Consider the following 24,287-nt stretch of genomic DNA (forward strand, 5'->3'; position numbering starts at 1 on the left):
ATGGCAATGGATATTTGGCCTTCTTCTTTGTGTGTCAAATTGGCACCATGAGTTTCAGGAAAGGGACGTGTACAGGTCTTATAAGCGCCCTTTCCAAGATGACAATCTGTACAGAGAATTCTATCTGAGGGTCCCAATCTGACATTAATTGAATATAGAGTGGCATTTACTAGTGATGTATGCCTTGCAATGTATTTGTTTTGTTATTTTCTGCACAGCTGGTTGAGTCTTTTGGCGCCCAGATTGTCTCATATGCTGATGACACCCAGCTTCTTTTCACATGTGGAAAAGATATGGACTTCAACAGAGATCGCATTAAAAGCTGTTTGGGTGCGGTTTTTACCTGGCTCCAATGCAACCAGCTTAAATGTAACTCGCATAAATCCGAGGTTCTTTTTTTCGGTTGTCCTCCTGATCCCTGTTGGATGTCCTGGTGGCCGGCGGATATGTTTCCCCCTTCCGCTGTGGCCTCGGTGGCTAAAAATCTCGGTGTTAAAATGGACAATTGTCTTACTTTTAAACCACAGATTATGAGCCTGGCTGGTCAATGCTTTGGGATTCTAAAAAAGTTAAGAAAATTTCTTCCTTTTCTATCCATTGCCCATAGGAAAATTACGGTGCAGGCCATGATAGGATCTAGGCTGGACTATGCCAATATCCTTTATCTGGGTCTTCCGAAGTTCCTTCTCTCACGCATACAGGTAGTGCAGAACTCGGCAGCTCGGGCAATCTTTGGCCTCGGCCATCACTCCCATGCTACGGGACTGTTGGAGTCCCTTCACTGGCTGCCAATTCAGAGGCGCATTGAATTCAAGGCGCTCACTATGTCATTTAAAGCCCTGTATGGCACTGGTCCCCTCTATTTGAGGAAGAGGATCGGTTTTCATCTGCCTGCCAGAGCCCTGCGTTCTGCGTCACTGTCTCTCACCACGGTCCCGGCAATTAGGTGTGCCCGGATCGGGGGGCGGTCTTTTAAATATCTTGCGCCCCGGGCCTGGAATGCCCTCCCACTGTCCTTAAGAAAGAGTGAGAGCTTAATGGCCTTCAGAAAGAAGCTCAAAACATGGCTGTTCGGCCAATAAGTTCTTTTCTTCCCTGCTGGAGCTCTATGGTTATGGGTCTGATAGCACCGGGACACTCTGCCTGAGTAGCTGAGCGCTTAACAAAACCCCTGATAACATAACATAACATAACATTCTTCACCCACTTTCTGCTATTTCTGACCATCATTTTTGCTTCTAACAGTTGGCACTTCTACTACACCTTTAACTATTTGCTTTTCCCTGATGTCAGGGGGAGTTTGCCGCTTTGCTATTAACCTCTGTATTAGCCTTCATCTTGATCAAGAGCTACACGATTGCCAAGGAGGTTTTTACACTTTGAATTTGTTCCTCCGACCAGGGACTGGGTCATAGAGACACTTGACACCTTCCACTTGTACTGACAATTGTAGGGTGGCGCCGTGTCTATTGGAGGAAGTTGTCATTTCCTTGGGCAATCTAGAAGGATACTTACTAGATATTTTCAGTATCCAGTCCTTGTCAGTTATGCCCAAATAACCTCATGCTTAGGTCCTGTAAACCTAGTGATTCCCCTACATTTTCCCTATCACAGTAGAATGGCACAACCTGCATCAAGTTCGGGCAGCAGAGAACCACATGCCCCAACTGCATTCCAACATTCTCTTCATTTGGGCAGAGATCTGGGGAACAGGCTTGATGATTCGTGACAGAAACAGCATAAAATTACAGCTAGCTCATCACTGCATTAGGATAACAAGCATTTGCAATGCAATGGGTCTCGCATTTACTAAACTCTCGTCAATGCTATACTGTTTGCATTGCAAATACTTGTTTGTAAAAGCACCCATGTGGTGTTTTCACTTTAATGTCGGCCATGCCCTTTTCCTTAGATGAGCCACGGCTAAAGGACAAGTTGACAAACAAAATGCTTTTTTTTGTAAAAGCGCCCATTGCTGCAGTTACACTTCAATGGTGGCCACACCCACTTCCTTGGACATGTCTAGTCCAAGGAACAGGGCGTGGCCACCATTAAAGTGAAAGTGCGGTTTGGGGCAGTTAAAAAAAGTTAATAAATACTATTGAAAAAAATGCGGCCGCGTATGGTGCCACAAATAAAACAAAGGCACGACCGCCACTGTATGAGCGTGCCATGCTATAAAGAAAAGAAAAGAGCGTGGCCTGTCTGCAACAGCAGGCAGGAGAAAACCATTTAAGCAAATAGTTCTGCCAGGCTGTAATTAAAGCCTACAGAGTAACAACACCTGTAACAGGGGGTGTCCTCATGGAAGGTTACAAAATGGGACAAGGCGGTATTAAGGAGGGACTACTAAGCCTATTGACCAATAAAAAGTCACAGTTTCCAAAGGAGAATGACACCAGCCATGAAAAATATGGGCGGAGAGTGGGCGGAGCTTCAAGTCCATACCTGAATACAGCATGCCTCGCAAAGCAGTGCTTGCACTGCCCATTCTCGATCAAAAAACTGTAACAAACACTATTACGCACGACAATTACAAATATTAGTAACTCACACTATTAAGAAAACGCTAACACACAGTTGAAGAGATGTTGGCTATACGCCTGGGAGATTGATTTTCTTATGGCCTGGGCCCCTCAGAGTACTCTGGGAATGGAGCTGAATTTGTTTTCAATAAGGGATGTAGCATTGAAACCACTTCTACAGTCAGCAAGGCTATGGACTGTTCCCTATGCTGGGCTCTTATTGAAGACTCTGAAGGAGATCTGTTTCCTGGCAGACATCCAAAAGATACTCTGGCCCATGAGTATTAAGTTTAATCTGTGTGGGCTGGACGTGATTTATATTTGGGACTATCTAGAGGGCTGGCACTCACAGGAGCATAGAGTTGGGAGAGATGTAGTTTTCCTGCTCCGTAGATTGATAATGACTGGCAATCTGAAATCTGCAAGAACTGAATAATATTATGCATAGGCATTTCTTTCATCCTTGGAGTTATATTGACAATATTCAACACAGCTGGACTGGGAACAGAAACCAGCCTTGGCAATCAGTTCGACCGGCCCTGGGGAGATGGGGGGGTCTGCGGGGGTGCGAGTGGGAAGCACCACTCCTGCTGCACCGCTGCCAATTTTGTTACAGGGGGTCGATAATGCAGCACTGCTGGAGAACTGGCCCCTCGTAACAAAACCGGCCCCCATGGGTCCAATACCGTCCTGCACCCTTCCGGCCCATGAGAAAACACCCGCTAAGGCCGGGCCGGCCCTCATATTCACCCACAATGACTGAGGAGACTCTACTCTATAAAATCGTTAGGAGGAAATGTTTTTTTTTCTCACGGTTAAAAATGAAGATCCTCGCCATGTAGAAGAGGTATGTTTAGTTTCTTTTATTTGTTGAGCAAAGCAAATAAATATCTGATGGCACTAGGAGATCTTGGGTACAGCAAAAAAGATTGAATAGAATAAGATGACCATACTTTTGTTGATTTAATGGTAAATGATTCTCTATGATAATTTTAGGACATTTGTGTAATTTAGGTATTGAAGCACTTTTCCCCTTACCACTATGAACTGTCGGTGTAATTTATCTTTTTGAACCATTTGTATCTATTTTTGTATATTGCACTATATTGTGATACCTGTTTTTTAGGTCTCGCCTGACCCAGCGCATGCGCTGGTCTGGCGAGACATTTAGTAGGTGGGTTTTGAAAGTGCTACCCACATTTTTGTGCTGGCGACAAGCTAGAGTGCACGATGGCGTGCACGCACACAGCCGCTCCCCGCATTCCCCCCTCCCTTCTCACCCAGCCATCTGCCTTTCCTGCGCCAGCCTTCAGCACCATCTCCGCCCCTCCCCCTGCTGCTGCGCGTGCATCCCTAGTCATCACGATCGCGATGACTTCCGCTTTCACAGTGATCGCGATTGCGATGACTTTCGCTTTTACGGCCGATGCTTGTTTCTTTTCCTTCCTTCTTGTATTTTCCATTTCATTCAGCTCCAGTTCTTTTTTCTCGTCTCCCCCTGCCTTCCCTTCATCCTTTAGTCTCACATTCTCCTTTCCTTCTTCTCTCGCGCTCCTTCGCCGTATCTTCTCTACCTCTCTCCTTCTATGCTTCCATTGTTCCCTCCTTTTTTAATTTGTTCCCTTCCCTTTTTTATTCGCTTCTTCCCCTTAACTACCTACCTCAATCTCTTGTCTCCACTTTTTCTCTTCCCTCACATTCCTTGTTGTTGCTTGTTGACTCCCGGTCTGGCTGCTACAGCTTTTCCGTTAACTTTCACCTACAACCTTCCTTTCACTGACTGGCACGACCTTCCTTCCACTGCAGCCCGGGCGCATAAAGTTCCAGTAACAGGGAATGCAATAAGGAGCACACGTTTTCGCTTACTCTGAGCGAGTTTGCCGCTATCTGCATACTTATCTACAAATCACTGTTCAGCCCATCTAATCCCACTAGCCTTGCGAAAGTGTACACCAACACTGCACACACCGCCTTCCCCAGCTCTACATCCAATCAGCAACAGTTTCCTGTCTGAGCATGTTCGGTTGAGGTCATAGGCGCGGCTTTCATCACATTAGGCACAGATTGGTCTAATATTTGTCCGAGCGAGGCTTGAAACACAGAAAGAAAAATTGTGCTTCCTGGACCAGTGCTCCTTTGATCGAGTTTGAATTGGTCGCTGCTGTCATTATTTGAGGAGGCTCATGACCGACAACAGCAGCATGGCAACCCCGCTGAGATTTGATGGGAAAGTGGTCCTTGTGACAGGAGCTGGAGGAGGTAAGAGTTCCTCCATAGTGACTGTCACTTCGATCTGCACTGTTGGTGGATACACTTTTAGGGACACTTCTGTGCTCTTAAAACAACACTATACAGTGGCCAAAACTGGTTTCTTCTACCCGATTCGCCCGGTTTCAGACTACACCAAGCAGTACTGAACCAAAGGAAAACGCCACTATTCACTGTAAGAGGCATTTACGTCTCCACGCTCTGCCAATAGCCTGGCACGCAATGTGCATTTTATAACTAAACACGCACACACTCTCACACTCACACCTCTCACATGGTATATTATACGCTACCAGTCAGGTGGCATTTTTGTACAGTCATTGCACTAAAGCTTCACGCATCGCTATGCACTACTAACCCTGTTGGTAGCGCATTGTTCCACACGCTATCGGCTAAGAGATTATTATGCATTCGGAACCCAACACCAGAGTGCACCACAGACTGCCATACTGTGCTCTCCAAGTAGCGCCATGATGTGACGTGGAAACTCGCCTCGCCATCACGCACACCTTTAGGGTACACCATGCTCCCTCCTACACAGTACTCACAGCACCCGATTGTGAAGTGCATCGATCCCTAGGGAGCCCTCCTCAGCACTACACCCAGAAGGCCTCCTGGTGCTATGCAATGATAAGGAGTTGCCAATGGGGAACATTTGCTTAATTTCCTTATACTCATCTTCACAATAAAACCCCAGTACTAATCAAGGATGTATATGCAGTTTGAGGGCCCACCCTGTTTTTGCTCCTTTATGCTAAGAATTCTTGCCTCTGGGGCACGTTAGTGTGCACTGTGTAGTTTGCATAAGTGTCTTTAGCGAATCGGGACATGAGTATTTACTGGCACATGCATCAACAATGCCATTTGCGATTCCTTATTAGCGAAAAATAAGGATTCGCTAATAAGGAATAGCAAAAGGCTATGCATGTAGAAATCGCTTACAAAATAGCGATTTCTAAACATTCCTTAATTGCGACGCGCAAATTGCGAGTCGCAATTAAGGAATACCTCCCCATTTATTCTTATGGGCCTAGAGGCCCATAGGAATGAATGGGAAGACTTTCTCAATTTGCGATTCTCAATTAGAGAATCGCAAATTGCTCATGCAATTTCAAGGGTGCCAGGGTGTCAAAAGGACACCCTGTTGCACCCCTGAAATCTGCATATGAGTACATCTTGCACACACACATGCCCCAAGGGCATGTGTGTGTGTAAAATGGAACTTTGAAAAATGCACTTTAGTGCATTTTTCAACGTTTTTGCAAATTACCATGAAGTTCAACTTCATGGTAATTTGCTCCCCCTATTAACGAAATCGCTAATATTTTTACTTTAATGCATTGCATTTAAGGAATCTCAATTTGAGATTCCTTAAATGCAATCGCAATTTAAGTAATCGCAATTTAGAGATTACTTAAATTGCGATTTTTGCATTTGGGATGATGCATCCCAAATGCAAAAATACCGGTCGCAAAGGGGCAGATTCTGAGAATCTGCCCGTTAGTGAACTTCTTAGTGCAAGTTAAAGCCAAGTTAGCGAATATACCCTGCCTCTGTCAGTTTTATTTGTGGCATGGACCTATTTACTTTGCACATTTACGCTACACGCTCAATTAAAGAACGGGTTTTAAATGATGTTCACATTATTTTAAAAAGGATAGGAGCAAACGTTTCAGCGTGTGCTTAATATGCGTATTTCAAATACAGTTAAGCAGATGATCAGTCGTGCAAACAGGGTAAGGTTCACTTCTTTGTGGTTTAAAATGTTTTCACGTTCATTTGAGATCAGAATGCTCATCTGAGTGCCAGTTCGAGACCTCTACAATGAGCGGAAGGCTGCCTACAGTTGTGCAAAGTACGTTTTAGAATTTCTGTTATGTTTTAGGAAGAGCTGGTAACCCTGCATGTGTTAAAGACTAGGCACACTACCAAGATGGCTCAGTTACAGGTCTTGAATTAATTAGGATGAAAACATCCATTGCAGCTATTTTGTCATGCAGACTTTCATACCAGCATATTTATCAAAACAATTTGCAATGTTCAAGTATATATATGCGCAATGGGTTTTTATTCTTCAATTATGTCTTTTAATGTCCTATAAAAGCTTATTTCGGGATAGAAGATGCCGCCTAGTTGTTAAGTTGAACAGCTGAGTTCCAAAAGACAGTGGTTCTAATCTCGATTCCATACTTTGCCTTGTTTTTTAGCCCTGGGTAAATTGCTTTGCTTTCCAGTGACTCCCTTGTCCTGAAATAGTTTGAGATTGCTTAGAAACTAACTAGCCACTGTAGTAAATGCTTTTTCTTCGCACGGTATCTTAACTAATTACTAAGTTGCTGTTCTGCTCGATTTTCCCGGCCTTCTTGTGAGGAAAAGTGATAGAATGTGACTTCACTCTCTTACCATTCAAGTCTAAGGGTTAGAGTAGTGAATGGAGCCTATTTACTAGGCACTTCGACATGATCCTGTGCTCTTCCCCATAGATCAGGGCTTGCACACATAGCCTAGGGGATAGATTTGTTAGTATTAGGGATAACCTGTCCTGTAGTGAGGGTATTTCATGGAGCTGTGCTGAATTCAGGCCTGGTAGGCCTCAAACGGGAGAGACTCCATCTTTCTTTCTGCTCCGGCAGCTTGGGATGCTTCTAGGTCAAATGTAATGTTTTAGTTATGAGGTGTTATTCGCTTGGAGAGAACCGGTTCAGGCCGGCCCTTATCGAAGGATTGTATTTTTCTTCATGCCGAAGACACTACATCAGGCCGGCCGGCTGGGAACGTGTCCTTGGTACGGGGAGGTACAAGAATTTGGTGGGCGGCAGGTTACGGGCCGGAATTTTCCATGAGGAAACGCACCTCTATATTAGTGAAAGTCTGAGACAGTTACATGTTCAGTCCGTAGGCGGCATCTAGCCGTTAGCAGTAAAGCTACTACTTATTCCAGGGAAGACAGACGCCATCTTGAAGGCGGAGAAGAACCGAGAGACAAATACTCTCCTAGCAGAATAGCCAGAGAGGAGAGAGTAGCCGATAAGGAAGAGGTCCCAGTGACTCGGAGAAGGGTGAAGAGAACAGCGCATAGTGGTGCAGACATGTATCCGTGACTGCGGAGGTGTGACTTCCAGGCGAGCCGAGGCACAGACGAGAAGGGAACCTAGATGACCACTGAGTGCAGGCTACATACTACTAAGGTGATGTCGACCCTTTCTTATTAGAGTACACAACTTAATCTTTCACTTTTCTTTGCAGGTTATGTGTTATATTGTAATGTTATGTGATTGCGTATGTAATGAGTAATAAAGTACCCAGTTTGTAGTGAACCAACATGTGCTGCGTGTTCTTGTATGAGAGGGTAGCCTATTCTTCTAGTCAGCTGCGGCTACATGAACAGATGTTAACCCTGATCAGGTAAGTGGTAACTGAATAAGGGAAAGAGGAGCCCCTCGAACCGGAGAACAGGCTATGCTCGAACTGGCAGTCCTTGTGTGATCTGATGAATAGTGAGACTGATTCCCTTTTTGTATGTTATGGTGATCATTGGATGAACTGTCGTATGAGACTGCCGTCTGGGTAGAGAGGTCTGGATTCGTATGGGATCGCGAGGCCGCCACTTGTGATACTGTCGTATGGGCAGAGAGGTCTGGATTCGTATGGGATCGCGAGGCCGCCACTTGTGCTGAGACTGCCGTCTGGGTAGAGAGGTCTGGATTCGTATGGGATCGCGAGGCCGCCACTTGTGATACTGTCGTATGGGCAGAGAGGTCTGGATTCGTATGGGATCGCGAGGCCGCCGATTGTGCTGAGACTGCCGTCTGGGTAGAGAGGTCTGGATTCGTATGGGATCGCGAGGCCGCCACTTGTGATACTGTCGTATGGGCAGAGAGGTCTGGATTCGTATGGGATCGCGAGGCCGCCGATTGTGCTGAGACTGCCGTCTGGGTAGAGAGGTCTGGATTCGTATGGGATCGCGAGGCCGCCACTTGTGATACTGTCGTATGGGCAGAGAGGTCTGGATTCGTATGGGATCGCGAGGCCGCCACTTGTGCTGAGACTGCCGTCTGGGTAGAGAGGTCTGGATTCGTATGGGATCGCGAGGCCGCCACTTGTGATACTGTCGTATGGGCAGAGAGGTCTGGATTCGTATGGGATCGCGAGGCCGCCGATTGTGCTGAGACTGCCGTCTGGGTAGAGAGGTCTGGATTCGTATGGGATCGCGAGGCCGCCACTTGTGATACTGTCGTATGGGCAGAGAGGTCTGGATTCGTATGGGATCGCGAGGCCGCCACTTGTGATACTGTCGTATGGACAGAGAGGTCTGGATCCGTATGGGATTGCGAGGCCGCCGATTATAAGAGGTCTTGGTATGTATAGTAGGAATTCCCTGTCCTTAGGTGGTAAGATATATGTGGTTACCTATTGTAGATAGGCACTAGGGAGAGGGAGGGGGTAACGTTCTGGCTGGGTTAGTGAGGCTCTGATGAGCGGGTTCTATCTGATCCGAAAACCCAAGCAGAACATTTGCAACATCACAGTGCATTTAAGTTAGTTATATAATAGTAACCTGGTAAAAATAATAAGTTACTCTTCAGGCACCCCTAGGGAGCAGAGTGACTGCCGCCCTCTTTGAAACAGTGAGGACTACTGAAAAACAAGCATTGGCATAGCCAATAGGTCTCGCCTTTGGTTCCTTATAAGTGTTTAGCCATGCAACAGTTGGTGTTGTTGCACCAAGGATATTGTACTGCATAACTAAATACTTATAAGGTCCCAAAAGCGAGACCTATTTTCTATGCCAATGCTTGTTATATATATGATTTTACGAGGACTTTTCTCTATTCAGTGTCTATGACAATAATATATTGTTGATGTTGAGAGAAACATTACAGGAAGAACTCTAGGCGTTCCAGGAAGGTATCTCCCTCTCCTACAACGTAAATTGCACCTGGTTACCCTCACCAGCTGCGGTTGCATGAATCCTGGGCACCACCACTGCTCAGTTTTCTTGCTCACACCCCCTTCAGCCCCCCTTGAGACACTTATCCCGCTACCAGTGGCTTCTCAGGTCCTGCCTCCCATTGATCCAGCCCCTAGCTCTTTAAAGCTCCTAAATTGATTGTTAGAGAAAAGGGTATAAGGTTCATGGGACATAATTTCATTGGTAACTGGGATAAAATATGTCCCTGATACCTAGACTTTCAGAGTCTCTGTCAGACAGGGATAATGAACACTCCCTAGCTGATGAGTGGGAAATTGAAAGAAAAGCTAAATATTGCATGAAGCAGGCCTTCCAGCTATCTTTGACCACTGCCACCCCTCCCCCATGGCTGAACATCAGCCACATCAGGGAATTCACAAAATAATTATCTGAGAATGAAAAACCAGCCCCAAAAACGTAATTTCTGGTTAATTTTCCAAAATGTATTCCATACCATCTTGCTGACCTCTGAGAACAAGCATTTGCAATGCAATAGGTCTCGCATTTACGCGAGTTTAAGCTATTGGCATTGTAAATGACAATGCCTTTTATTTTATGTTTTAAAAACCAAAACATAAATAAAAGGCATTGGGGCATATTACTAAGGGCCTTATCGCCGCTTTAGTGCCACTTTTTGCCGCTAAAGCGGCAATTTTTTTATCGCCCTATCAGCAAGCTGTCGCTAACAGGCGTTAGCAACAGCTTTCTGGCGATAGCGCCCGTTTTTCCTGTCGCCTTGCATGCCAGCGATAATTATCGCTAATGACATGCAAGGTAGGCGTTCCCAACTAAGAGTGACAGAAAACCGTCGCTAACACTGCTACCCCCTATTACCAACGCAGGCGAAGCGATGAAAAAAGTCGCGCTAACCGCAATTATCGCTAGAATTTAACACCTGTTAGAAACATGACTTACCTGTTTCTTCAATGGGAGTTGGATTGTCAGACTAAGTCCACCATGGCGTTAATGCGTGAATCTTGCTGGATTTCCAGCGATATTCACACATTTAGCCGCTATCGCTGGATATTTTATCGCATTAGAGATAAACGTTGCTAATAGCGTGTTATCTCTGCGATAATATCCGGCGATAGGCGGCGCTAAAAAAAAACACGCTAAGCGCTTTTTGCGGAAAATACCGCATGTCCTTGCTAATATGCCCCAATGTTATTTACAATGTCAATAGATGAAACTCGCGTAAATGCGAGACCTATTGCATTGCAAATGCTTGTTTTTAATGTATCCTGTTGAGAAGAGGTGGAAAACCTTCCTTGTTTATGCGGTTGAATGTCTGAAGAATGAGACTACTTTCCTCCTTGTAATTAATGTGCTTGCTAAAGATAACTTACTGTGTTAGACGTCTTGTCACATGTCTTCTGAATGTCAGCTGAAGTGAGTCATTGAATTATGTGTGTACGAAAATGGGGTGATGTGGACTTTGTAAAGAGACGAAAACCTCATGTGAACTCTCAACGGTTTAATTCTGTACTTGAACGCCTCCTCCCTCCCACAAAACATTTACCTATTGCGTCCTTAACCAGAAAAATCAACATACAGCTGCTTTGCTGTTTACACATCTCATTATTTGCTTAGATGGCTTTGTTTTCCCTCAGACTCTTGATGGCATTTGCATAATATTAGAATATGAAGTATTCTGGGCAGCAGAATCTTCTAGTGAAAGGGATTTTGAGTGACTCTGGAGTTGGCTTCACCAGGTAGCATAGAATTCTTCTAGTAGAACGGGCTAGTGGGAGTGAAACGTGGTGGTCACATAGGATTGGTATTGTATAGCAAAGCAAATGGCTTTAACTTAATTAAAGGCAAGACCTATTGCATTTTCAATGCTTGTTCTGAACTGCAATTCCTCTTATGAAAATGCGAGATAGTCTCCAGTTGAATTCCTTTTCTGGTTGATTGAGTGAAAGTGAGCAGCTTTGCAGCAGCTACTATATCTTGTGGCCAGAGTAATCGGTTTTGCTTATAAGCATAAACAAGTCGGAGTATGTACAACTTCACTCCATTGTGATTTTCAGGTTTGGAAAGGAAAGACTTACTATGTCTCCAAGGCAATACATATTTTTGAGTTCCTGAGCAACTGGGTAGGGCTGAAGACGACTGGTGCAGGATCTGTCTGGTTAGTGGGGACTGCCCAATTAGAATGTGATGACGTCATTGTGACTGAAGCTGAGAAACTGGGTCCCATGGAAGCCTATCCCTGCGTACAGAGGATTAAAGATGGAATCTATCATACTGCAGAATTATCTGATGCTTTATGCTGTGCAGTCATACAACAAGCATCTTAGCTGCATGGCCAAAAGAGATTGGGCATAGTTATGTCTCAAGTTAAAATCTAAAGTACCTTGAAGCAGCAGATGTTTTTGTTGGCAGCTACTTTACTGTATGGCACAGGAAAGAACTCCTGGCGTCTCCTGTTTACCTCGCATTTTATGGCTTCTGATTTATAACGTTAGTCATTTGAGAGGCATTCTAAGTTTGTGTGTGTTCCAGTACTTGAAGCTGGTGTTAAGCACACCTAACCTGCAGGGCCGGACTGACTACCGGGCGTTTTGGAATGCTGCTGGGCTGGGGGCGGATTTCGTTGATGGGGACCTGCGTGTACTGAACGAAATTTGTTTTGCTTTAATTATTTCGAAGTACACGCAGGTCTCCATGAACGAAATCAGCCCCCACCGCAGTGAAATCAGCCCCCTGCTCGGCAGAATTCCAAAACGCCCGGTAGTCAGTCCGGCCCTGCTAACCTGTGCTGCTGCACAAGAACCTGGGTCACAAGTTCTAATCATGTCGTCAAAAAAACAATTTAAAGCGGACCAGATAGAAGGATTTTCTTTCACCCTAAATCTTCTTCATTTGAGCATTTACACAGAAAAACCAAGGAGACAGACGATCGACGTTTGAACAGCTTGATCCAGGGTGTGTTCCTTTAATTGGGTTTAATGAAACTGTTATGAGCTGTGACCAGCAATATTGAGCATAGATTTCACTAATGAATTAAAAAAATCACCTTTAAAGTAGAAAGAACAGAGAACCACCTCCCAGCGATAGAGTAGTAGTAGGGCTGGGACCTCCCGTTCATGCGCGCGCCGCCCCGCTCTCACACTTTGTGCCCCGTGCATTGTCCAGCCCAGAGTTACTCAGTCATTCATTTACCAGAAATGGGAACTTTCTGGCCGCCGAAAAACTTCCTGCAACGCGCCCACAGTCCGACCTCAACCCGCAGCGCTTTATCTGCCACAGAAAGTGCTGCCCCCACACAGCATGCTTCTAAATAAGTTTCTATTGTTCCCCTTACCCTAGAATCGGAACTGGTTCCAGCCTCTAATCGAACTGATGTAACCCCAAAGCCACCTTCTCTGACCACTTCCTCCTTCACGGGCCCGCCCTCTTCCCCTACACTCCCTGCACTGCTGGCCACAGCCCTCCACCCTTCCAAGGGGTCACTCCACCCTCACCTTTCTGTGTTACAGTCGCAGGTGGGGGTTGAACCCAGCATTCTTCTTTTCTTCCTCCCTCCCGCCTCTGTGGCTTCATTCCTCGCCCTGAACCAATCCAGAGACAGAGCGCTTCAATGCAGTCAGTAGAGCGCGAGACAGTCATCTGATGAATGAATGCTGTGGCAGGAAAGACTGACCCTCATAGTAACAGCCTGGGATGGCTCGCCCCACAGGATTCCACAACTAATGAAAACAAGGAGTAGGTATTTCAGGGTCTGCTTCCGTGTCATGATTGCTTTTTCCATGTTTGTGTGAATTCCCAACACCCACCTTTCCGCTGCCTGGACCGATCAAAGATGTAATGACGTTAATGGCACACCGACTCTTACAACGCTTAGTCACCTGAGTCTTGTAAGGTCGCTAATTGTCTTTCCTCCTTGTTCCGGTCCTATAACGAAATGCATGCTGGCTCTGAAACGCTGTGGGCATCTGCTGCGAAGGGGGTAGGAAAAATTAAGATTGATTATTTAAATCTAAATGGCAAACCAAGCGCATCCAAATATCCTGCTCTCTGGCGCATGGAAATCTTTTAGGCACTTATTCTGTTGGGGGGGCTAGCCAGAGGTTAGTTTAAGGGCGGCGGCATCTGACACCGGTTAGCCCTGGGCCTGTAACCAGAGCGTGTTCATGAGGACGTTGTCAGGTGCTGGGCGCCACCGTTCTTCGTGTCTTTTTATGAATGGCGGGCAGCGCGGCTCTTTTGAAACAAGGGATATTGGAAGCTTCAACGTTAGATAAGAGTTTTGAGTCCCTGGGTTTTACGTAAAGAGATCGCCATCCACCCACCTACCCCGTTCCACCTTGTGTGCGTCCCTGATCCGCTCGGCCCTTCCACGGCTTACAGCTACCAGGGGCGGCTGGTGACATTTGAAAGTGGTGAGGCGTAAGATGATTGGTATACTTCACCGTTGCGAGCGAGCGTAGCGAGTGAGCCCGAACCCCTATAAGGAGGGTTCGGGGGGTTTCTCCCCCCGAGAAAATTTTGAAAAAAGAGAAGAGAAATGGTGCATTTTCAAGCAAATTTGAGAAAGCAGGAAGGTTAATAAAGCAATTGTGAAAGTGCAGTTATAACATTAATAAAGAGATGTCATATAACATAGGTAGCTGCTTATTCAGTATAACCACAGAGCTTCATAACATCTGAGTTCCAACGGATAGGACAAACTCCCTCTAAATCTAAAAGACACAACTTAAAAAACTGACAACTCCTTAAAAAACATCTATGGTACAATGAAAACATGTCTAACACTCACATTTATTTTCCCCTTGGCACCCTGTGCAGCCACTAATTCTAGCAGCTTTTTCTTCCAGTATAAATTCTCGGCTTTGGCCATGGGCCCGCACAGACGGAATTAAGTCTGAAATGCCCACGTGCCATTTGAGCCATTACAGAATGAGGCCATTGAAGAACCTGCGCGGAACTAAAATGGCCGCGCATGTTCTGTGGGACATTCATCAGAGAGCCATACGGAGACATTATTAATATAATAGCGTGCAATGAGGCGGGATGGACGGTGGGTGGCAGTAACGGAAGGCCCCTATTCACCGGCCTTGTAATAAGCTATAACACAGGCCTTGAAAACGAGGAAGGGCAATGAATCACAATACACCTTCTTCAACACCGTAAATGCAAGTGTCCCACAGTTGCACATAGATACAGGACAAATCAGGTGGCGAAATTACCCTAAGAAATTCCTGAAGAGTCGTGGGTTAACATTTGTGCCAGAGCAGTGAGACCCTCGAACTTCTTTCTCTCAACATAAATAAACTTCAGAACAGACTAACTCCGCTTCGGTGTACAGTATGGGAGAAGGGCAATGAAAAAAAATACTGACTGATATAAATATTATAGCCGGGGCTTTAAGTGGGATGAAAAAAATGGGGAGCGCTGGGGTCTCTCAACCTGTGGGCTTAAACCAAAGACCTATATTTCAGAAAACCCCTGAACACTGAGCAGCTCTGACTGGCATTTAGCTAAGATCATTTACAAAGGCGTAGCATCGGAAGCATGCTGGTAGAGCCCAGTCCGACTTTAAATACATACTCTGTTTCTATTATCTGTGTAGCTCCAGTGCTTGGAATTAACCACAATGTGGCCTTGTAGCGCTTTACAAAAATCTGTCCCTCAATAAATAGAGTAGAAATATGGTTTTATCTCAAAGCTTCTTTGATTTCTGTTCAAACAACCTGCCTGCCGCCACAATGCAAAGCGATGTTTGAAATGAATACCTGCTAGTTTCTTGAAAACAAACCACCATCAATTTTGCTTCTCAATTCAAACAGCAGGTTTTCCTGCTCACCACAATGCTAGGTTACAGCTGGTAGCCTGACTGCCTGCGGCTTCAAGGCACACCTCCTTCAGTTCCTCTTACGGCTCTGGAATCATCAAGTCTGCAACAACTACTGCGCTCATTTCAGTTCTTATTTTTCATTTGTATCGCACCGTGTGCTTCCCGAAGGTAGCCTCAGCGCAGCATAAACATATACACCCAACATCGAAATATACCAGTAACCATTGTGCAAACAGTACAAAAGAGATAAATAAGAACTATGCCCCATACTCAACAGTAAAACAAGCGGTCCAGTAGATTCACAAAGAATTCTGTTCTGATTTCCTGCATTTTTCATGAAATTAAAATGCTCTTGTCTTTTAATATGCCTGAGGTCTGTCAAAGTTCATTTCCACAAATAAGCTACTCACGAAGCAAGCTGCGTAAATTGCTTACGGTTCCTCCGCACCTGCATGTGACTCCAGTGTTTGCTTGGTGGTCTCGATGCAATTAGGGGAGATAACCTAGCACGCTACAGAGATCTAACGGGCAGAATGGTGAAGTTCAACCGTTGAGTTTTGGGGCCCACTGCACACACGGCAACCATAAGTACTGTACTGTAGTACATAAATCTCCGAGTCTTCCTCTCTGTGTTCCAGTAGAGGAGGAGGCAGACCAAGTACATTAGGAGGCCCTAAAAACCCTTCGTTTTTACACACAATTTTGCGGACTTCTCACTTAAGAATGAATCAATCACCAGAGCCCAGAGAGAGGCCTTACCGTAAAAACCCTTCGTTTTTACACACAACAAATGAATCGCCACTGCCAGAGAGAGTAGTAGCACCTGGCTGCACCACACGAGGTCTTGACTCGACGTGGTCTCAGACTCACTCAGTCAGTACAAGTCGTGTCACACACCGCACGAGGTCTCGTCTCATCAGTCGTGCCGACGCGGTGACCGTGACGGAGCCTGCGCAAGCGAGGTCACGTCACGAATCTATGGCCAATCACAGTGCGGCACAGCGGCAGGGCCACCCCAACTCATGCGCGGCAGCCAATGCGGAAAATGCCTGCCCTCAGGCTCAGGCTGAGCGGTGTCTCTGCCAATCCAGACGCTGCATTAGCAGTGCCAGGATTGGTTAGAGCACAGGTGACGGCTCGCCCATTAGGAGACCGGGGCTGCTACATGAAGCAACCCTCGGCTCCGACTCCCCCCCTTGCTTTCCTGGCTTGAGTGGCTACCTATTGGCCAATGCTATGGGTAAGAGGGTAGTGCGCATGTTCGGGATGGTCAAATCCCAAAATCGAGCATGCACACTTACCCGCACAATGCAGCAGCGCTTAAGCGCAACTACCTCTACTGCTGTACTGCAGTGTCAGTCAGACAGTCAGCCCCGCCCCCACCCACCCACTTCAGCGCCGCGATTCCGCAAGTGTGCTATGCCGACTGCGCCTGCTGCGCGCGGCCTCACGAGTCTAGTGGGGCATCGCCCCAACACCCCAATGGACGCACCGCCACTGACAGCTACCCTTACTTACCAGCTGGGTTCACGTTATGCCGGACTACATGCGCGCATTGGGCCTTTAATACCGAAGCACCTCCAGATTAGGGAGCACTAATTCCTGCGGATGTGAGTTGTCGGATTCGGTAGTTCAGTAGTTAACACACTAGACTGCGCTCTGTTTATTGCTTTCGCACGGGTGTCTGCAGTACAGTTGTCTGTCGCCCTGGTCTGTTTATTTGCCTATTTTGAGTACGTAATTGATAGGTGGCAGGTGGATGATGTCCCGGGATCTCAGGGAATTTCTAAAATGTAGAAATAATTGCGATGATGACTTTGTCACTAACTTTTGCATCTAAAGTCACCAGTTGTCGTTTCCCGCCACAGCGTTCATTCATCAGATGACTGGCCTAAGATATCGTGTGTCTTTGCAGCCTCGCAGTCACAGGAGGCGAAGTAATGCGCGCAGAGGGAGGCCCAACACGGACGGACGGCGCGAGCGCACTTTTTAAAAGCAATAAAAACCAGCCTGAATACTGCCGTGAGTAAAAGATCTAATCCCGGTGAGCGGGGCCAAAAGGAGACAAGACGGCAAGGAGGGACTAAGAAGCCTCCTTTACAATGAGAAGCCAGTGTTTTGCATGCAAGATTATGTGAACCAATCAAAAAGATGGGTGGGGCTTCAACTCCGCCTCTGAGAGCTTCGGAATCTGTATTGATTCCAAGAAGCTCTTGAATGCCGAGAGCAGCGCATGCGCTGCTTTCGACAGCCGAGACCTAAAAAGTATTGACAACCTTTAGCGTCTCTGCTCTAAATGAGAACTAAATCAATTCTAGTTTGTCTCTTAAATGGCCTTGGGCTAGAGACATTTCCCATACTGTGTCTGCATCTTGTGAAGTTGTTCACTGGCAAATATACATCTTTGTTCCATTAATTTCAGTGCCCCTTAGGCGTCCTTTCTGACCCCACATCTGCTATGATATCCATCTACTTCCCCTCTCTGTCCTTATCCTTTCACAACAGTTTGTTTTGATATGTATGCTGATGAGAACCACGTCATTCTCAAATTAAAGGGTGACTCGGATAGGAAAACTTGCCACTTTCAGGTATGTGCGCTTGCAGAGGCAGTGCGGAGATTTGGACCCCATTCACACTCAAAAATGCGGCAGTCTTTCCTCTGACAGTTTTCAAATTACTGTGTTTTGCAATAACACTAACTCGTCGGACAGGTGAAAATCCTTTTGTTTGACTTTCTGGCAGACTGTGTTTTTCGTCCGGCATGCTCAACATCCGTGAGCCCCCAGAAAGTGCTCCATGTGATCTTGTGTTGCTTCACCAGGAAAACCCAAACCGCTGATAATCTACTGGTCTTCCTAAAGTTTACGCTGCTACTCATAGTACTTTGTGGCAAGGCAACGGCCCATTGCCAGGCTATGGAGAGACTGATAGTTTGGGGCAGCTGAGATTCTAAGGAGCGACACAGGACTTTTAAAAATTGTTTTCCCACCAGGCCTGAGCACTGCAGGAGATCTAAGGGCTCACCAAAACAGATTTTGCTGCCTGTTGGCCTTGCCTGCATTTCTGCCTCTACACAAGCTTACCCTATCTTAGGATGTCTAACCAAACACATCCTTGATGCAGTCTGTGAGCTCAGTTTCTGTCCTGAACTGTTAGCGTTTGTGAAATTACATATCATTGTTACCAGCTGAGAAGTCTATACTATTTTCCTCGGACTATACATTCCGTTGATAGTTTGCTAATTTCCCATTCCTCCTTTATGGAGAAAACTTGGTAAGATTTTCACAGCTCTGGTTGGTCAGTCTTGTGAATTTTGAACATGATCACCTTTTGATTGCCCATAGCCTCCTAAAAACTTCGATCGTATAGCAAACACGGAAAAGATCTGATTGAATTGCTAAAAACTGCAGTGGTATAACAAACAAATAGACACAGGTGAATACAAAATAAGACAAGTAGATAAGTGTGAAGGCATGAATTTGCTCGTTGTAGCTATATACTGCAGCATACAGTGATTTGCTGTTGAAGAAAGGTGAACACAAACCAGACAACAGGGAATACTCTACTGCCTGCAACAACACTGGCCAACAAGAAAATCCCTTCCATTACAGATGCCCATATCACCAGTTTCCAAGTCTAAAATGGATATCGCCTGGTTTACTTTGATCCTTCCCCACAGGGTAGTGCTCCTTTGGCTGAAGCTGGTTGCTCTTACTCAGAATATTGGCAAATCTAGTCAGCCGAGGGCATTATACTCTCTCAACTTTGACGTGTTCAATGTATTGTAATTATTCTGAACTACTTAAAATGAGTTTGCAATGCTGGCAAATATCCTGTTGCAATCTGGGGTTGGTGTGTCAGCTGCACAACCAACTAATATGTTCAGGCTGTGAGTATGTCAGTATCAAATCTTAAAAACTATATTATCTTTGTATAGTTTTCCTTTTTTTAATTTTATTTCTTTTGTTTTCAGATTTGTCAGTTCAACGAGCACAACTCCCAAAACGTGTTTCATCCTCGTTGGCTTTCTAGGTTCCATTTGTGACAGTGTAACAAGCAAGGTTTTCTGGAACCCCTTAACTGGAATTTATAATATCATGCTTTAATGTTTTGATGTCTGAACAGATCAGTCCTAAGACAGGATGGCATAGGTGCTGATCTAGGCTATTTTATCTTTAAAATCAACATCCATAACTCAAGGAGCTTTGTGAAAGGTGGTTTGACACGTTCTACTTCTGTAATGCCCCTAATTGCACAAGCTGCCGGATTGAGTGGTCAGTCACCACTATGCCATTGTGTTGTTAGTAGGTGCATTTGAACAATTCTGAAATGTAAGGCCCGTAGTTTGTGTGCCTCAATGATTGGTGTCCCCTCTTTTGGGGCACCATAGTAAACAAGCTGGTTACATATGCCTCAGCAACAGGCAAGTCCTCAATAGGCTCTTGTTTAGAGATGGTCGAAAGTGTAATAAATTGTGCTGCATATGCGACACCTGGTTTTATGCATGTCTAACACTATTTTTCTATTTGCGTAAATGTACTATTAATTGCATTTGTATAGCGCTTTCCTATCACCTGTACGGTCCAAAGGCACTTTCGGAATCTGAAAGCCCTTTACTGTTGGAATCACCGTTGACCGGAGCCTTGTATGAACAGCTCAGAAATGCAGCCATTTCACTTCACTGGTAGCAGCGGCAACAGACAGTTATTAGCTTTGCACCTTCAAATGCAGAACACAAAGAAGAATTGCTGCTCCATGTTACTTTGATTATACCTAAATTTGCAATAATGTCACGGCTATCGATTGCGGTAACGCGATTATCTAATCTAGTTATTGCTGCAGTCAAATTGACATTCTCTAACTGGAGCTCTCTGGGTAACGTGACGTGGGAATGGACAATAAAGAATTGCTTTTTTTTTATCTACTTCCACAACTTCCACTCGTTTCCTCGTTGGAAGGTTGGGCATCAAGCGCAGCCTTCAGGGCGCCAGTATCTTTACCTTATCTCTGCATTTTAAACCAGATTTATAAATAGCGTTCGCTGGTTGCTGAAATATATCAAAGCTCATTGTTTTCCTCACCCAGTTTGGATTTAAACCGCAGTGACCTTTGAGCAGGGTTTGTCAGGTCCGCAGTCTGCACTCTTGGTGACATCCTATCAAATTTCTTGTTTTCCCTTCTTCGCTGTTACACTTAACTTTTAGTTAGCGATTCATTTGAGGGGTGGCGAGATTTGTGTTCAGCACCACGGTGTGGATCGAACAGTCAACTTGAGCACCAGACCAAATCTGACATTTGGGAGGAGCCAAAAGTTGCACCATGGATGCCTCTGAGATCTGAATGACGGCCGCTGCGGAAGAAAGTCTGGGCACCCCCTGGGTTATGGAAGCCTGCCTTTAAGAGGACAGCCCCCGCAGCAGTTCAGACCATCTTTACTTTTACACAGTTCAGATCTTGCAATTCATTCCTTTATTTGTTAATATAAGGCGATTTAAAAATAGCATCTTTACTGTCAATTGCCAACTTTTTATTCTTACTTCTCTTTAACTAAAACCACGCTCTTACAAATGAAGCGTTCGTTAAATATGGAGCTGCCCATGGAAGAGTTATTCAGTCACTGTAATGCTCTTGTTGATGTTAACCACCTAACAGTATTTTCCTAGAAGGAATAGCATTTAAAACGAGAAAAACAAATGCGCGCGCGACCCTCGCGCTAAAGGAGGAGGCAGCAGGAGGAGGGGAGACAGCAGGGGGCCTGCGCCTATTTCCCTTTCGGGAGTGAGCAGGGGCACCATATGTTTGCAAGTTAATTACAAACATATGGTGTCAAAGCTCTCTCCCGCAAGGAAATCGCCAGACGTGCGCGCGTTGCCACTAAAAGCAATGCAACACGTGCACGTTTTTGGCTGAAAAGGTTGAATCGATGGCTAAAGGTCTTCTTCTATGCAGCTCATGTGCGCTGCGTAGGCGAGACCTAAAAACCAAAGAGTGCCTCCCTTTCACCTGGGGTTTGCAGAAAGGACTCCTATTACTGTTGAAGCTGCAGTCCCTTTTGACTATATCGACAAGAGGGGACATTCCATGAACGGATTAAAGTGGAGCATTATGTAGCAATTAGAAATTATGAGTGGACAAAATCTCAATCACAAAATCCTAATGGAGAAAAGAGGGGATATCACATTTAAATGTTATTCTTCAATAACACGACTAGGGTAAATTCTAGTGTCCTGTCTTAAGTTAAGGAGAGGTTAACCATTCCGATAAACTCACAAATAAAGTACAGAGAGGTCAAAAGGGCAGGACTGGATATAGGGTTAGCATATTATAATATGTTAAATCGATTTTGTTTTTAATCTCCTGACATGCAATGTTAACCACATTTTCATTACTTTACAAAGGAATTCTTGTCTCACATAGCTCTCTGTGCCAAAACCTTTCCCCCATTCATAACACAATCCTATTGATGAACATTCAGTCACCCCTAGTAGTGCGTGAAGGGAATCTCTTTGCCATTAGCAAAAAAAAACGATCATCTAGATGATGGAGATGGTTGCTTTCTCTCTCTCAGACCAGCCTATATTCCTAGATCTAGAATCCAGTATGGTTGAGATCACTGTAGAAACAAGGGGTGTTTTCATTGGTAAGAAGTCAGCTGCCTCCCTCCTCAGATGGACGAGTGGACCACAGTGTTTTTCGGTTTCTGGGATGTGAATGGCAAGAACAAGAATGACTTTGGATCCTGTGCCGGACGGGGCAGGGGGCAGTCCCCAGTTCACCAATTATCCTTCTGGGTTCACTTGTATTCATGAAACATTTGCCAGGAAATCATTTGAATGTTCTTAAGTGAAACACCCAAGAGTTCCTTGTAAAATATGTAGTCTGTCTGGTTTCCTTTCAGGAGTGGAGAACTGGAGCTTTCTCGATCCCATCTTTGTTCAAAATATCTGAGAGATATAGGCCCATTATAGACATCAAGCACATCAACAAATATGCGGAGGCCTCATTGTTCAGGAAGGGAACTTTACAGAACATCATCCCTCATGATTCCTTCTTGACACATTCTTTTTAGTATTTGGTTCAAAGATGCCTGTTCCCCAATCTCATCCTTTCAGATCATCACAAGTTCCTGAGGTTAGAAGTAAACTCACGCTCTGGTCTATGATGTACATTCCTAAGGTTGAGAAAATCCAATCTGACATCCTGAACTTAAACGTCAGACATCCTGAGCTCGGAAGTGCTTGTATTCTGCTTCCCCATCAACAAATTCTCATAAATGTGCAAGAGTTGCGTGTTTCTATCCCTGTTCTTCACTTCTAAGGCTGTGGATCCAAGGCTTAAGGTGAAGTTTTCTGTTTAGTCTTCTAGCTTTGTAGGCTACCTCTGATTATCCCCCTCGATTCTGAGGGACCTCATGAAAGTCTGTGGGAAGGACCAGTGGTTCTATCAGTGGCTCTGTTATGGTTGGGTCCAGCTGGGTTTCTTTGCGGTCAGATGTCCACTACCAGGGAATGTGTGGTTCCCTATTTGCCCCATTGATGAACTTTCTGCAACACACCACAATATCTCTGATGCATCTGATGGTGCCGTAACTGGAAGGGCGGGCTACAGAATGAATGATTATCAGTTGAAGTAGTCGGTGTAATCCATCTTCTAGAGGCTTCCTTGCTTTGATCTTATGCCCACTACTGAATGATCCAATGACACCCCTCATCACCTCCCTGCTGTAACCCAAGGAGGACCTAGCTATCCTTAAGGTAAGTTTGGGGTTTGCAGACTTCACCCTTATGGCCTTTAGGGAATCCAAAAAAGGGAGGGGTCTGTGGATCCCTACACCTGCCATCTTTTGTGGAACTTCGATCTAGCTCAGCCCAGTGTTCAGCCCCTTGTGCTATTCTTCCTTTGGCAAACCTCCACAGGACCCCTACGGTTCTGGTTTGAATGGCAATTACACAGCTGATTGAAATGAGGAGTTTTGGCACTTCAACAAGAGCAAAACCTAACAAAGGTTTCTTCCAGAGAGATTAGTCTTGCACCATCCTCTCTTCTTTGTGTCCCATGTGGTGACACATTTTCATCCAAAATAGGACATTATCCTTTCTTTCTGAGACCACATAAGCCTAGGGTGTTGGGTTCTCTGAGCGCCTAAATGTAGGTAGGCTCTGTGTTACATTTGGCCCAGTTGGAAAGAGTAGGAAAGAGAAGTGTATGACATTTGTGAAGATATCTTTCGCCAACACCTTGATATTTTCTTTTTTAAACTGGGCTTCCCAAGGGACATTGTTTACATTGCCAGTTTTAAACCCTACAAAGCTTAACATTTAATGGAAGGAAACAAACTGGTACAAATTGCTTTTTGCAAGAGGGTACTCTGGTGGAAAAAAAAATCCTGGAAAGTCTCCTCGGAAATCTTTTTAAAGAGAAATTTGTCCTGCGGGTGAAATTGTTTGAAAATGGTTACTTTTAAACCTGTTGATGTTGCTTAAATTGGCAATGTCACAAAACTTTGCCAGGGGAATTTTAATTGTGCGTGCTTCTAGTAGTAAACCACTCCCTCATGCTCAGTAGGTTGATAACCTTATTGGCTCACTGGTAAGAGAGGCGGCTCTCAGCACTGATGCAAAATCATTCTGCCAGGGGATTGTGGCCTCTTGGGCTAAGGGAATACCACTGAATCACATCAGCAAGGCAGCCAACACGGTCTCCACTAACGCGTTCATAAGGC

Source organism: Triturus cristatus, chromosome 3_2 (assembly GCF_964204655.1).
Source record: "Triturus cristatus chromosome 3_2, aTriCri1.1, whole genome shotgun sequence".
Taxonomy (NCBI): Eukaryota; Metazoa; Chordata; class Amphibia; order Caudata; family Salamandridae; genus Triturus; species Triturus cristatus.